Below are 14,185 nucleotides of genomic sequence, written 5' to 3'. Positions count from 1 at the left end.
TTGAGCAACTGCCATCAAAAGTACATGCCTATATTGACCATACAACCACGTACCATCTACTTGGATCATACGTTTGCAAAATGGAAATCCTTCAATACATGCCTTGAATGCCCAAAATAGTCTATGAAATATTTTCTTCCCTGGCAGAAGTTGACCTTCTTCGTCATATGCGGGCATGGTTTGAGACTTCACTATAGTTCCTGGGATAAATCGCTTCATTGCTTGTAGCAAATGTGGTAGCTCATTGTACGATGTATCCCAATCTCCATACGTCAACTTCATTGCCTTCATTTTCGCATTCCACACCTTGCCATATTTTACTTGATATCCAAATTGGCTTCGAATAGATGCAGCTAACACTGAACAAGATATCCTTGGATCCTTTTCAACCATCGCCTTCACGTATTCACATATTACATCGGAGTCCAATAGTCGGTGGTCTTGTTCGATGGAGTTTCGCAAACATGTGTGCGAACCATTGTACCTCGTGATGACCCAAACATCGTGCCTTTGATTTTTCGACACTCTGATCTTCCACTTGCACTCTGGGCCATATTTTACACACTTTGCGTATAGGGTTTTCTGGTTGGACTCTGCAACATGGACATCAACATGGCATTTGATGCAGTACTCTTTAATCGCCAGCGTAGCTTCATTTTTTCCTCTGAATTGCACCCCAACTGAAAATTCACCAGAATTATCGAATGATTCAGTCATTTGGTACGGAGGTAAATGTGGCATGTCTGGGAATTCAGGTGCCCTCATTGCATCATAGTCTATCTCGTACATGTGAGGAGTAGCTTCATACGGTGCCGGAACTTCATCAATTGTACCTCCACCAAAAATATTTTCGTCGTCGCCCAAAACGGGTTCTTCGGTTTCTTCATCTTCGCTTGAATCATCGTGAATTTCTCCCCATCGATTTTCAGCGTCAATATTAACAACCAATTTCGATATGTTTCTCATCTCATACTCTGCTGTTGCAGATGTCCCCCCGACTTCATTTACACTTTCCAATAGTGCCATAAAACTGTTCGGGAACCTGTACGTCGGCTCCTCAAACTGACTATATAAAGCCATTTCAGATGGATTTTTAGCCACACCTCTTGATGACCCAGGAACATCACATATGTTACACACATCAACAAATAACTCAATAACTGCTATATTGGTTGACTCATGTAATCCAACCATGGTTCCAATATCATCATCTTCTTCAAGTGGAACTGCAGCATATCTGACTGGGTTGGGGCATATCATAAACCTATACCTCAAACCATCAACTGCAGCTCGAATTTTTCTTTCTATCTTATGCTTCATTTCTATAAATGTGATGTCTTTTTTGAACATCATATTTATTGGTTTTTCAGACTGAAAAGCTACTCCGACCTCATTTTCCATAATCTGTCCATTATAATAGACAATCGTGAAAAAGTTGTTGCTCATTTTCTCTACAAATAAAAAAATAAATTAATTTAGATTAAAATATTAGATAAGATAATTTCATAAAACATTAAATCATTAAATATAATATAATATACTATTATATTATATTAATGATCAAATAAAATTTGTTATTTAACTTGATTAATTGATTAATTACTAATATTATTAATAATGATTTAATAATTATTATTAATCTAATGATTTGATATTTAATGATTTAATAATAATATGATTTAGTCATGATTACTAATAATTATTTATTATAAATATTTAATGATTTAGATTTGATACTAATTATTTAGTTATTATTACTAATAATCATGATTAGTTTGATAATTTTTTTTATTTTTTAAAAATATCAAACAAATTTGTTAGGCAAAATATCGTAATAATTCGTTGGCCGGATTATTTCATTCAATTAATTTTTACTCCTTACTAATTTACACATACAATATAAATAAAACAAAATATTTTTTTTAAACAACACTAAATATTTTTAAACACAATATTTTTTTTAAACAAAAATTATCTCGCACAAATTAGTTTATATAATCTTATATAAACTTACTATCTAACTAATTTACACATACACAACAACAAAAAATAGACAACAAAAAATAATAAATTACTCACGTATTTATGCCTTCCTCCTTTCCTTTCTTTTCCTTCTTTGTTTCTTTATTCGAATCAATTTCAACATGGGCAAATGTTGTGGAATAATGCCCTGTATGTGTAAACCGTTTAATTTATTTAAACAGCAATAGCTCCCACAAATTAATTTTATATAATCTAATATATTATAATATAACTTAAACTAATAAACTATTTCTTTATTATAATATAACTTAGTTAAAATAACACACTAATTAAGCACTAATTAATTTTTTTATAATATAACTTCAACTTCAATGAACAATCTAATATATGTTTAAAGACACTAACAAATTAATTAATATTTTTTTATATTTAATAACTTAAACTAATTAACTAATTAACTAATTTTTTTATATATAATATAATATATAACTTAAACTAACCAACTAATAATTTATACTAACAAACTAATTAACTAGATTTTAGTTTTACCCTAAACCCTAAACTAACAAACTAATAATTTCATATAATAAACTAAATTAAACAATAAAAAAATTACCTCACAAACTTGATCCTTTATCTTATTTTCTTCTTCTTCCTTTTCCTTCTCTCGGCAAAGTTTATATGTGCTTATGCTTATACTCCTGGTTGTTCTTCTCCTTCTATCCTAAACCCCATATCATTTATATAAAGCAAAAAATCGTTGTACAAAGTCTTTAAAATTTGACTATTGAATAAAATATTATTAGGATTGAATCGTATAACTATTGAGCATTGAAAGTCTTCAATTGAACATCAATATTTGCTGTATTTAACAGCTAAATTAACGCTGCAATCATACAGCTATGAATGCAACGCATGCAGCTACGGATGCAGGAATCTCCCAGCTAGCTATGGATGCAACGCATGCATGAGTGATACAGTTAAAGCTTGGTCGTTGCATGCATGAGTGCTACAGTTAAAGCTGGGTCGCGATGCAGGAATCTCCCAGCTATGGAGACTCCATGGCGACCTACCACCTACCCTACCACCTACCATGTCGTAGGGACTCCATGGCGACCTACCATGTCGTCGGGACTCCATGGCGACCTACCATGTCGCGATGTCGCCGGCAACCTAGAACGATCCTTGGTCATCCTTGGTGCATGGCCCATGCAGAGGTTTGCCGAGATCAGACCACGTGAACAAAGCGCATGCGACCTATCCCATGCCTCGTGCATGGCCCATGCATAGCACCAAAGCAGCATCAGCGAGCAACAGCGGCCACCAAAGCAGCAAAATAATGATGGACGCTGGGCGTGCATGGCGACCTACGTTGCCACTGTAGAATTTACCCCATTCGAGCAATTAATCTGCCCAGTGCATCATCTCGTAAAATATTTTTTTTGAATCCATTATGTCGTGAGTTTTGCCGTCTCACCCTAAGTAAATTAGTGCATGGCTAGACTGAAAGTTAATGCAATTAAGTTCAAATGTATTTTTCGACTGATTACAAAGCCAACAACACAAAAACGAAAGAAGAAGATGATTTAGGAATGTTGTCACTTTCCTATGCACACAACTATGGCGAATGCATGTCTGCACTGCCTTTAGAGATGATGTCTTCTCGTGCGTGATCTACAGCTGATTCTTGCAGGCCGTTATTTATTTTTTTGTTTAATACAGACCATAAATTTATTTAACCGAATTCAAAATTTCAATTTCAAGCATGAAAATGATAGTTCTAGATGGAGAGTCAAAAAAAAATTCTCCAACCAGTTTACCCCGACTCAAATTTGTCAAAAAATCTGCGACATTGCGGAGTTCGGACCGAACATGTTAATATTCACCTCCCAAACTTTGATTCAACAGAAATTTCGTTGCGTCCGCATGCCACTATTTAGCGTTTAGGTTGTACATCGCCTCCTAGGATTTCCCCCCGATATTTATAGGAAAATTTTTAGAGTCTCACTCCTTCCACTTTAAACTTCTTTCTAAGTCAGTCTATTTGGAACACGTCTTTCTTGTGGATACAAATACACGATGCACATTTTTAGGATTGTTGCAATAAATTTCATATTACCAATGTCATTCCTGCTGGTATTCTTCTCTTTCTTTCTTCACAACATCTATCCTGAGATCACAACACCACACAAACGAACATTAAACGTATCAATTTTACGTAATAGTAAATATCAAATTCATGATATGCAAATGCATGCGAATTACCTATTATGGAATAAGAAATACATAAGTACAATGACTAAAATAAATATAAAAGATATGAATCGTAATTTATTGTAGAAAATTATCACACCCTAATAATTAAAGTATTACTTATCCTTAAGTAATGCAATGTAATATAATGTATGAGTGACTAAAATATACTTTCTATAAGAAATGTTTTTCAGGGATATAACTATCTTAGTAGAACACGATTATAAAAAATAAACTTTATCATATCTGTAATAGACAGACTTTTTATTGAAAATTATTAAAAAAAATCAATTTGAAAAAATAATTATAAATGAATATTTATTTAAGTAAAATATATTTAGATAAAAAAAACCGCCCATTTATTTACTAGAAAAGAGAGAGAGAGAGAGAGGGGGTGGGGGAGGGAATGAATAAGTCAAGAAACAACTAGGGAAAACAGAGAGGATTCCGTTTGTTATCCGATTGTATACGTGGGTTACTTAGAATTATGCATTAGATTTGACGTGGCAATAAGCGGCAGGCTAAGTCTCTTTCCTTAGCTAACCAAAACCACACAAATCTTTTCTCAAAAATCAATTGCCATCACTCCGTTATCAAAGATGTATCAGATAATAGTCTTAATGTATTACTAAAAAATATTATAAAAAATATTAATATTTTTAACATTTTTTTTAAAATCTTATTTAAAATATTATTTTCTTAACTTATTTATCTCTTTCTCTTCAGCCACAACTTTTATTTTTATTTTATCATGTGGTGACCAAAATACATTACTCTTATCCAAATAATATCTTAATCCTAAAGGAGTATCTTTTTCCTACCAAAATTCTTATACTTGTATTCAAATAATCAAATAAAAATATATACTTATATTTATAATTTTTTACAAGAAATCTGCCATATAAGTAAAGTTCGTTTAAAATAATTTAAGCTACTTTAATCTGAATTATTTACATAATAAATAAATTTGTTATTTAATTTTTGTAAAATATTGTATATAAATATTCTATGCTTTGTATTTGATATGTATTAAATAAAAAATAGGATTTCATAATTCAATTACAGTGAACGAGTTTTATAAATAATAATATAGGGAAAAGAATTGAGAAATTGAATGATACCTTACTAAATGATGCTTTGCATGAATAATAAATATAGAATTTGTTATAGAATAAACAAGAATTAAATCAAATAAAATTATGAAAAAAATAACTAATCAAAGATTGATTAATAAACTTAACATTCTTTTCATTGGCATAATTTCATCTTCAATGAATATAGAAAAAATGTTTTAGAAAATTTTCAATTAAAATAAATGCTTTAACGGTTTTGAAATGAGTGATCTGGGAAGTGAAAAAGGCGAGGAAGTTGGATTGGTTGGGGTAAACGGAGAAGGGAAAACGACCCAAATGAGGATTATAATGGGGCTAGAAGAACTCGATTTAGGGAACATTATAAAGGCCAAGCCCCACATGAATGTTGCGTTCTTGAACCAAGAATTCGAGATTTCTATGACTAGGACTGTGAGTGATGAGTTTATGATTGCCTTCAAAGAGGAAATAGAGATATCTAAGAGGTTAGAGAGGGTTCAAAAGGCGATAGAAGGGGCTACCGAGAATTTGGAGCTGATGGGAAGGCTTTTGGATGAGTTTGATTTGTTGCAAAAAAGAGCTCAGGCTGTTGATTTGGATGAGGTTAATGCTAAGGTCAACAAATTGATACTGGAGCTTGGGCTTTCGCCTGAGGATTCCGATAGGTTGGTTGCGAGTTTTAGTAGTGGCTGTTAGCTAATAAAACAAATATTAGCTAGGTGTTAAAATGGTTATAACTGAATAGGTGACCTGACATAACAAATAGATTCTTCTAGTATGTCATTTGTAAATAGGATAAATACAGGTTTTGTGAAATGAAAAAGTAGAGCATTTGTGATTGTTTTCAATTTTTACATAAAAGTTTTACAGTAAATCTAACATGGTATCGAGAGTCTTGAGGTCTGTAAGTATCTACCTTTCTTAGTTTTTCCTTGCTTTGTTCTGCTGGTGGTGAGATGGGTGACACAGAAGTATCATCGACGACGCTGCAAAAGATCTTCACCAACAAACGGCTCAGTGTCATCTTGGATGAACACAAATTTCTCTTATAGAAACAACAAGTGCTTCTGGCGATTCGTAGTCATCGCTTGGAAAAACTTCTCACTGGTGCAGTCACTCCTCCTCCGACAACGGTGGTTCTGGGAAATGGTACAGTTGGTGAAAATGAAGAATATGAAATATTTGTTGCACAAGACAGTGCACTTGCTTCATGGCTTCTGTCCACCATAAGCCCATCGATCCTTCCCCACTTGGTCAGAGCTAATACGGCTGCGCAGGTGTGGGCTACGGTCACTAAGTATTTTGCCAGCAAGTCGACAACGACAATAATGAATCTTCATTGTCGTTTAAAAGCAGTTCGTAAAGGTGAAATGAGCATGCAAACATTCATATCTCAGGTCAAGGAGCTTTGTGATGCTCTTGTCGCATGTGGTTCTCTGGTGACCGAGTATGAGCAAGTGGCGACCATTTTGAACGGTCTTCCATCGGAGTACCGACCGTTTATTATCGTTATCACTGCTAGCAGAGAACCTTTCACGTTGGATGGTGTTACGTATGTGTTGCTTGATGTAGAGTTACAACAGAAGGGTTTTGAGGAGACTTATAGCTTGACGATCAACGTAAATCTTGCGAACGTTCAGGTTTCTGACTTGCCAGTGAATGGGGTTATTCCTTCAACTGAATCATCTCCTAGTTTGTCTGCTTATCACCAGGGTGGTCAAGGTCGTGGTCTCGGATTCAATGTCAACTTTGTGGGAAAATTGGTCACTTAGTGAACCGTTGCTGGTATAGGTTCGACCAAAATTTTTAAGGAAAATTTTCAAGGGGTCTCTGCTGGTCGTTCTTCTTCGACTGTCAATCTAGCTGCTCATTCTTATGTTTTTCCTCATCATCTGCATGTGGCTGTCAAGGAGTGTGGGATGCTAATACTGCAGTAGCTGCGGCTGAATGTGCTCCTAAGTCCAATATGGGTAGTTGTGGTGTTGCTCGGTCATCTGGGAAATGGATTATCGATTCAGGTGCCACCCATCATGTGACGTCGGATGCAGATAATGGCGTTGGTTGAGAGGAGTATATCGGATAGGGTAAGCTTATGGTTGGTAATGGTAATGACTTATCTATTTCCAGAATTGGTCATTCTTATTTATATGGCAGTGATCGTTCTTTAACGTTAAATAATTTACTTCATGTTCCTCATATATCGAAGAACTTAGTGTCGGTTTCTAAGATTGCCAAATATAACCACATATTTCTTGAATTTCATGCTCATAGATGTGTAGCTCGGGATGAAGCTACAAGAGCAGTGCTACTTGAAGGATGTGAGAAAGATGTTCTTTATGAGTTTGACTCAATCTTGCTAAGGAATAATGATCATGCTGAGTGTAATGTAGCTCGTGGGGTTGTTGATTTTCGCTTATGGCACAACCGATTAGGACATCCTTCTCGGGATACATTACTCAAAGTGTGTAGAGAATGTAATGTTGATACAACTTTAGTTAATGATGAATTTGCTTGCGTTGCTTGTCACTCTGGAAAAAGTCATTCTCTACCCTTTTCTTCATATGTTAATACTTATACCAAACCATTTCAATTAATATTTGTGGATCTATAGAGGCCTCCTCACGTTGTGTCCAATGGATATCGATACTATATGTTGTGTGTTGATGTATGTACCAGGTATAATTAGGTTTATATGTTAAAAGAGAAATCCCAAGCTTTGTATGCCTTCAAACTGTTCCAATGATTAATTCGTGTACAGTTTAATAAGGAAATAAAGGAAGTTCAGAGTGATTGGGATAGAGAGTTCCGTCATTTCACTAAAACTCTTCAAGAACTCGGGATACGTCATAGACTCACTTTCCCTCACACGTCTCAACAAAATGGGATTGTTGAGCGTAAACATCGTCACATTGTTGAAATGGTTCTTATGTTTCTCGCTCAGGCCTCGTTACCACTAAAGTATTGGTCGTATGTTGTTGCTACGGCAGTCTATTTGATCAATAGATTGCCTACGAAAGTTCTGCATAGTTAGACTCCTTTCAACAAGTTATTTGGTAAAAATCTGGGTTATGAACACCTACGTGTTTTTGGATGTCGTTGTTTCCCATATCTTCGGTCGTTTCACTTACAGAAGCTTGCTTTCTGATCACAAGCCTGTACTTTTTTAGGTTATAGTATGCAACACGAGGGTTATTTATTCCTGGCACCGGATGGACGAATATTTATTTCTCGACACGTGAAGTTTGATGAGGGCACTTTTCCTTTTGCAGGACAGGTTATGGAGTCGATTTCTACTTTCACTAAGATGCCTTTGATGCCATGCACCGAGATTTTTCAGGTCCCAGGCACTCAACGACTAATTCTTGCTCTTGCTCCAACTTGACTGCACGACAATCTTGGTTCTGGTCAGAGTGGAAATTCGGTATCTTCTCTTCAAGTTGAAAATGCATATGATAACATGGGATAAGGAAATGTGATGCCCACAAATTCAGTTGTTCATACTCACTCGTATGGTGACTTACAAACAATACTTGAGACTGAAAATTCAGTAACTAGTTCGAATGTTCCACTTCAAGGATCATCAACATATGTTCCACTTGAAGCTGCTGCTACAAGAACAATATATGGACCTCTTCCTTCATCGTCCAATATTCATCCTATGGTTACAATTAGCAAAGTTGGCACTTTTAAACCCAAAGCTTTCTCTGTGCATTCTATGATCGATGGTGATGAACCAGTGACAATTCAACAAGCGTTGCTCTCACCCGTATGGAAGGAGGCTGTTATGACTGAATACAATGCGCTGGTTCAAAATGGCACTTGGCGATTAGTTTCATTACCTCATGGTCGAACGACTATCGGATGTAAATGATTGTTCTGAATTAAAAAGAATGCTGATGGGTCGATTGCACGACATAAAGCCAGACTTGTAGCAAAAGGCTTTGCTCAAGTCCCTGGTCAGGACTTCCATGACACATTTAGTCCTGTCATCAAGCCGTCCACAATTAAGGTCGTTTTGTCATTAGTCGTGATGCATGGGTGGAAGTTACGACAAGTCGACATCAACAATGCTTTTCTCAATGGGGAACTCAATGAGGAAATATATATGAGGCAACCACCGGGATTTGAAAAATCTGCAGTCGATGGCTCTCAATTGGTATGCAAGTTGGAGAAAGCGTTGTATGGTCTCAAACAGGCTCCTCGCAGCTGGTATGCAAAGTTACGAGCCTTCTTAATTTGGATTGGTTTCACTGGTACTCAGGTTGATGTCTCCTTGTTTATTCGTCGACTTGGTGAAAAGATGATATATGTTCTTGTATACGTTGATGACATTATCATCACGACTCATGATGATGAGGATGTTGCACAAGTGGTGATGCTCTTAGGTAACAAATTCTCTCTAAAAGATTTAGGGGAATTGAATTTTTTTTTTAGGATTAGAGGTTACCCGAAGTGATCAAAAGTTAGTTCTACGACAAAAGAAGCTCATTATCGAGTTGCTTGACAAAGTTGGCATGCATGGGGTTAATCCGGTTCTAACACCAATGGTATCATCACCCAAATTAAGTAAGAATGGTGGAAGTTTATTACCAGATGCTCAAATGTATAGAAGTGTTGTGGGGGCTCTCTTATATTGTTGAAGAATCGGGCAAAGATAACGAAAGAACACAAGAATTTTAACGAGGTTCGGCAATGTTCTTATGTCCTCGGTGCCTAGGCGGCGCTAGAAATTTTATTCAATGTCTCATAGGTTTAGGTTACATCTCTATTTATAATAAAAAAAACCTGGTACATAATTACATAATTAACCTTGTAGCGTACCGCGGGGCTACGCCCCCGCACCTCCAACCCACATAATCGTAACCCCTTCTACGAGACTTTCTTTGTAAGGATATTTGATGTTCGCTCACTCCGCTCCATCCCCTGTCCTCTTTATCAGTATATCTATGAGTCATACCTAACAAATCTCCACCTTGGCGAATATCTTGCCCCTTAGGAAACATTCAATATGGGTTGGGTTACCTTACTTCTTTAACAACTTGAAACATTCAACAAGTCCAAGAAATGCTTAAACTTGTCTGTCGTAACTGACTTGGTGAACATATCAGCGGCATTCTCATCAGTATGTATCTTCTGAAACAAAAGCTCTCCAGATACAACAAACTCTCTAATATTGTGGAACATTACATTAATATGTTTAGTTCTAGCATGATACACATGATTCTTAGCCAAGTGAATAGCATTTTGATTATCACAAAGCAATTGAACTCCACCTTGTTAAACACCAACTCCTTCAATAGACTAGTAAGCCATAAAGCTTCTTTTGTAGCTTTAGCCGCTGCCATGTATTCAACTTCAGTTGTAGATAGTGCCATAACAGATTGAACATTAGACTTCCAACAAATAGGCCCTCCACCAAGAGTAAACACATACCCTGTCGTAGATCTTCTATTATCCAAGTCACCTGCATAGTCTGAATCCACATATCCTACAACCAAAGAATTATCCCACTGACTACCAAAAATAATTCCATGTCCCACAGTACCCTTTAAGTACTGAAAAATCCACTTGACTGCTTCCCAATGTTGCTTACCAGGTTTAGACATGCACTTACAACTAACAGCATGAGCTAAATTAGGACAAGTACATACCATTACATACATCAAGCAGCCAACAACATTAGAATATAGAACCTTTGCCATATCTTTAGCTTCCTTATCTGTCTTCGGGCAATGTTCTAATGAGAGCTTAAAGTGATTCGCCAATGGAGTGCTAACTAGTTTTACGCTGCTCATCGCAAACCTTTCTAGTATTTTCTCAACATAACCCCATTGAGATAGCCACAGTTTTCTTGAGTCTCTGTCCCTGCAAATTTCCATTCCAAGAATTTTCTTTGCAACACCTAAATCTTTCATATCAAATTCCTGACTCAATAAGATTTTCAAACCAATAAGATCATCCATGTTCTTCGCAGCAATCAACATATCATCAACATACAATAACAGAAAAATAAAAGAACCATCATCAAGGCTCTTAATATAGACACAACAATCATACTCACATCGATTGTTGCCAATCTTGATCATATAGGAGTCAAACCGTTTATACCACTATCTCGGAGACTGTTTCAACCCGTACAAAGATTTCTTCAATCTGCAAACTAAATGCTCGTTTCCAAGTTGAGTGAAACCTTCAGGCTGTCGTATGTAGATCTGTTCCTTTAAATCACAATGCAAAAAAGAAGTTTTAACATCCATCTGCTCTAAATGCAAATCCCAACTAGCCATCAATGCAAGTACTGCTCGGATTGAAGTGTGCCTGACCACAGGAGAAAATATTTCATCATAATCAACTCCTTTCTTCTGTGAAAAATCCTTTGCTACCAAGCGAGCCTTGAACTTCTCCCCCTCTTTTTCTCTTACTGCTGGTTTCTTCTTATACACCCATTTGCAACCAATCGGCTTCTTACCCTCAGGAAGGGGAACTAACTCCCATATACGATTGTGATTCAAAGACTCCATCTCCTCAACCATTGCAGCCATCCACTTGTCATTTTCCTAACTAGTAACGATATCATGAAGAGTAACCGGATCATCACTGCTAACAGTAATTACAAAAAAAGACCAAGTCTTCAAAACCCAATCTGCTCGGGGGACTTTATATTCGTCCATCTCACCCTGTCTCTGGCGAGACTATAATCCTGCAAATCATCCGTAGCGGAACCACCAGAAGTCGGTTGAGAAGTTTCTAGTTTCTCAATTGGAAACTGCTCAAAATCCACCACTGTCGTGTCTTTCTTCTGCTGCAACATGGATTGTTCATCAAAAACAACATCTCTACTGATCACAATTTTCTTCGCAACTGGATCCCAGAACTTGAATCCTTTGACACCTTTCTTGTAACCCAGAAAAATGCACTCCTTCGATTTTGCATCAAGTTTGGATCTCTCATCAGCAGGTACATTCACATAAGCGGGACAACCAAAACTTCGTAAGTTATCAAAACTAATATCATGACCAGTCCATACCTCTTCTGCAACTTTCCCAGCCAATGATGCCCTTGGTGATTTGTTGATAAGAAAACACGCCATGTTAACAGCCTCGGTCCAGAAGTGTTTGGGAAGCCCCACATTCAACCGCAAATATCTGGCTCTTTCATTCAACGACCTGTTCATCCGTTCTGCAACACCATTCTGTTGTGGTGTCTTGCGCACTATAAAATGTCTCTTAATCCCGTGCTCCTTACAGAAGTGTAATAACTATGAATCTGTGTACTCCGTACCATTTTCAGACCGCAAACACTTGATTTTTCGTCCTGTTTGGTTTTCTACCTCAACTTTCCACAGCTTGAACTTCTCAAAAATGTCTGACTTCTGTTTAAAAAATACACTCAAACTTTCTATGAAAATCGTCAATAAAAGTAACATAATACCTAGATCCACCCAGAGACGATGTCATGGAAGGCCCCCATACATCAGAGTGCACATAATTAAGAATCCCTTGAGTTGTGTGCTTCGTAGTCTTGAAACGGACTTTAGTCTGTTTACCAAGAACACAATACTTGCAAAAAGCGAGCTTACAGCTTTTGACACCATGCAACAAATTTCTTTTGTGTAATTCTGCCATACCACGTTAACTAAGATAAGCAAGATGCATAAGCCATAGTTTTGTAGTATCATCACAGGACTCAACAGAATGAACTCCACCTACAACGGTACTCTCTAATAATCTATAAATATTCTCTGCCATCATCTTTCCTTTCATCACAGTCAAAGCTCCTTTAACAATCTGAATGGTCTCCCTATCCTCATCAGCCTTAGGGATAAAACCATTCTTGTGCAAAGTGCCCAAACAAATCAAATTATTCTTCAAATCTGGGATATGTCGAACACCACTCAACGTCCGAACAGAGCCGTCATACATCTTACTTCTGACATCACTAATACCAATAATATTGCAACATCGATCATCACTCAAATAACAGAACCAGAATTAACAGACATGTATGTCGAAAACCATTCCCTATTTGGCGTGATGTGATAAGAACATCCAGAATCAAGAATCCACGCATCCGTCAATTGAGTCATTGAAATAGAAAGGATATCACCCTCACTGCAATCAGAATTGTCATCCTCGACCACGTTCACATACTTGGATGAAACATCACGCTTCTCATCAGTCTGCTTTTTCAACTTCGGACAGTCTCTTCATATGTCCCGACTCCTTGCACTTGTAACAGTGAATTGTCTTCTTATCCCTAAATTTGGATCTGGAATTCCGCTTGCCAGACCCTAGCTTCTCTGGCTTCCGTCCATGGTCTTGGTTACCCTTGATATATAAGCTATTGGCTTGAGAGTTTTCCCCTACATTCTGCTTCCACTACTTGTGAGCCAACAAGGCTGCAGTAATCTCCTCAATGTTGATAGTCTCTTTCCCATATGTAAGAGTAGTCACCATGTGTTTGTAAGAGGGAGGCAACGAACACAACAGAATCATCTCTCTGTCTTTATCCTCAATTTTCACATCAAGCCGAGCCAAATCAGAAACGATTTGATTGAAGACATTCACGTGTTACGCCAAATCATGATTGTCCTGCATCTTCATCCCATACAGCTGCTTCTTTAGATACAATTTTGTTGTTAAGGATTTAGACATAAACTGACTTTCCAACTTCCTCCAAATTTCGTCTGGAGACGACAGATGCATGACATGATACATAACCTCGTCCACCAAGCATAATCGTATGGTTTTTGCCGCTCGTTGTTGCAATTTTTCCCAATCGTCCTCCTCTATCGACGCCGGCTGTGTAGGTCGCAAAACCTTCAGGATCCCCTGCTGCGCCAACATATCCTTCACCCT

At 36.9% G+C, this 14,185-nt stretch overlaps 1 pseudogene; it reads left to right on the top strand.

The window, feature by feature from the left end:
• LOC120145628 overlaps positions 1–14,185 on the top strand; it is a 42,734-nt pseudogene that overhangs the window by 14,877 nt on the left and 13,672 nt on the right.

The sequence above is a fragment of the Hibiscus syriacus genome, unplaced genomic scaffold (assembly GCF_006381635.1).
Source record: "Hibiscus syriacus cultivar Baekdansim isolate YM2019G1 unplaced genomic scaffold, ASM638163v2 tig00002426_pilon, whole genome shotgun sequence".
Lineage (NCBI taxonomy): Eukaryota > Viridiplantae > Streptophyta > Magnoliopsida > Malvales > Malvaceae > Hibiscus > Hibiscus syriacus.
Note: the sequence above shows the minus strand (reverse complement) of the source record. Positions and strands in the feature narration are given on the sequence as shown.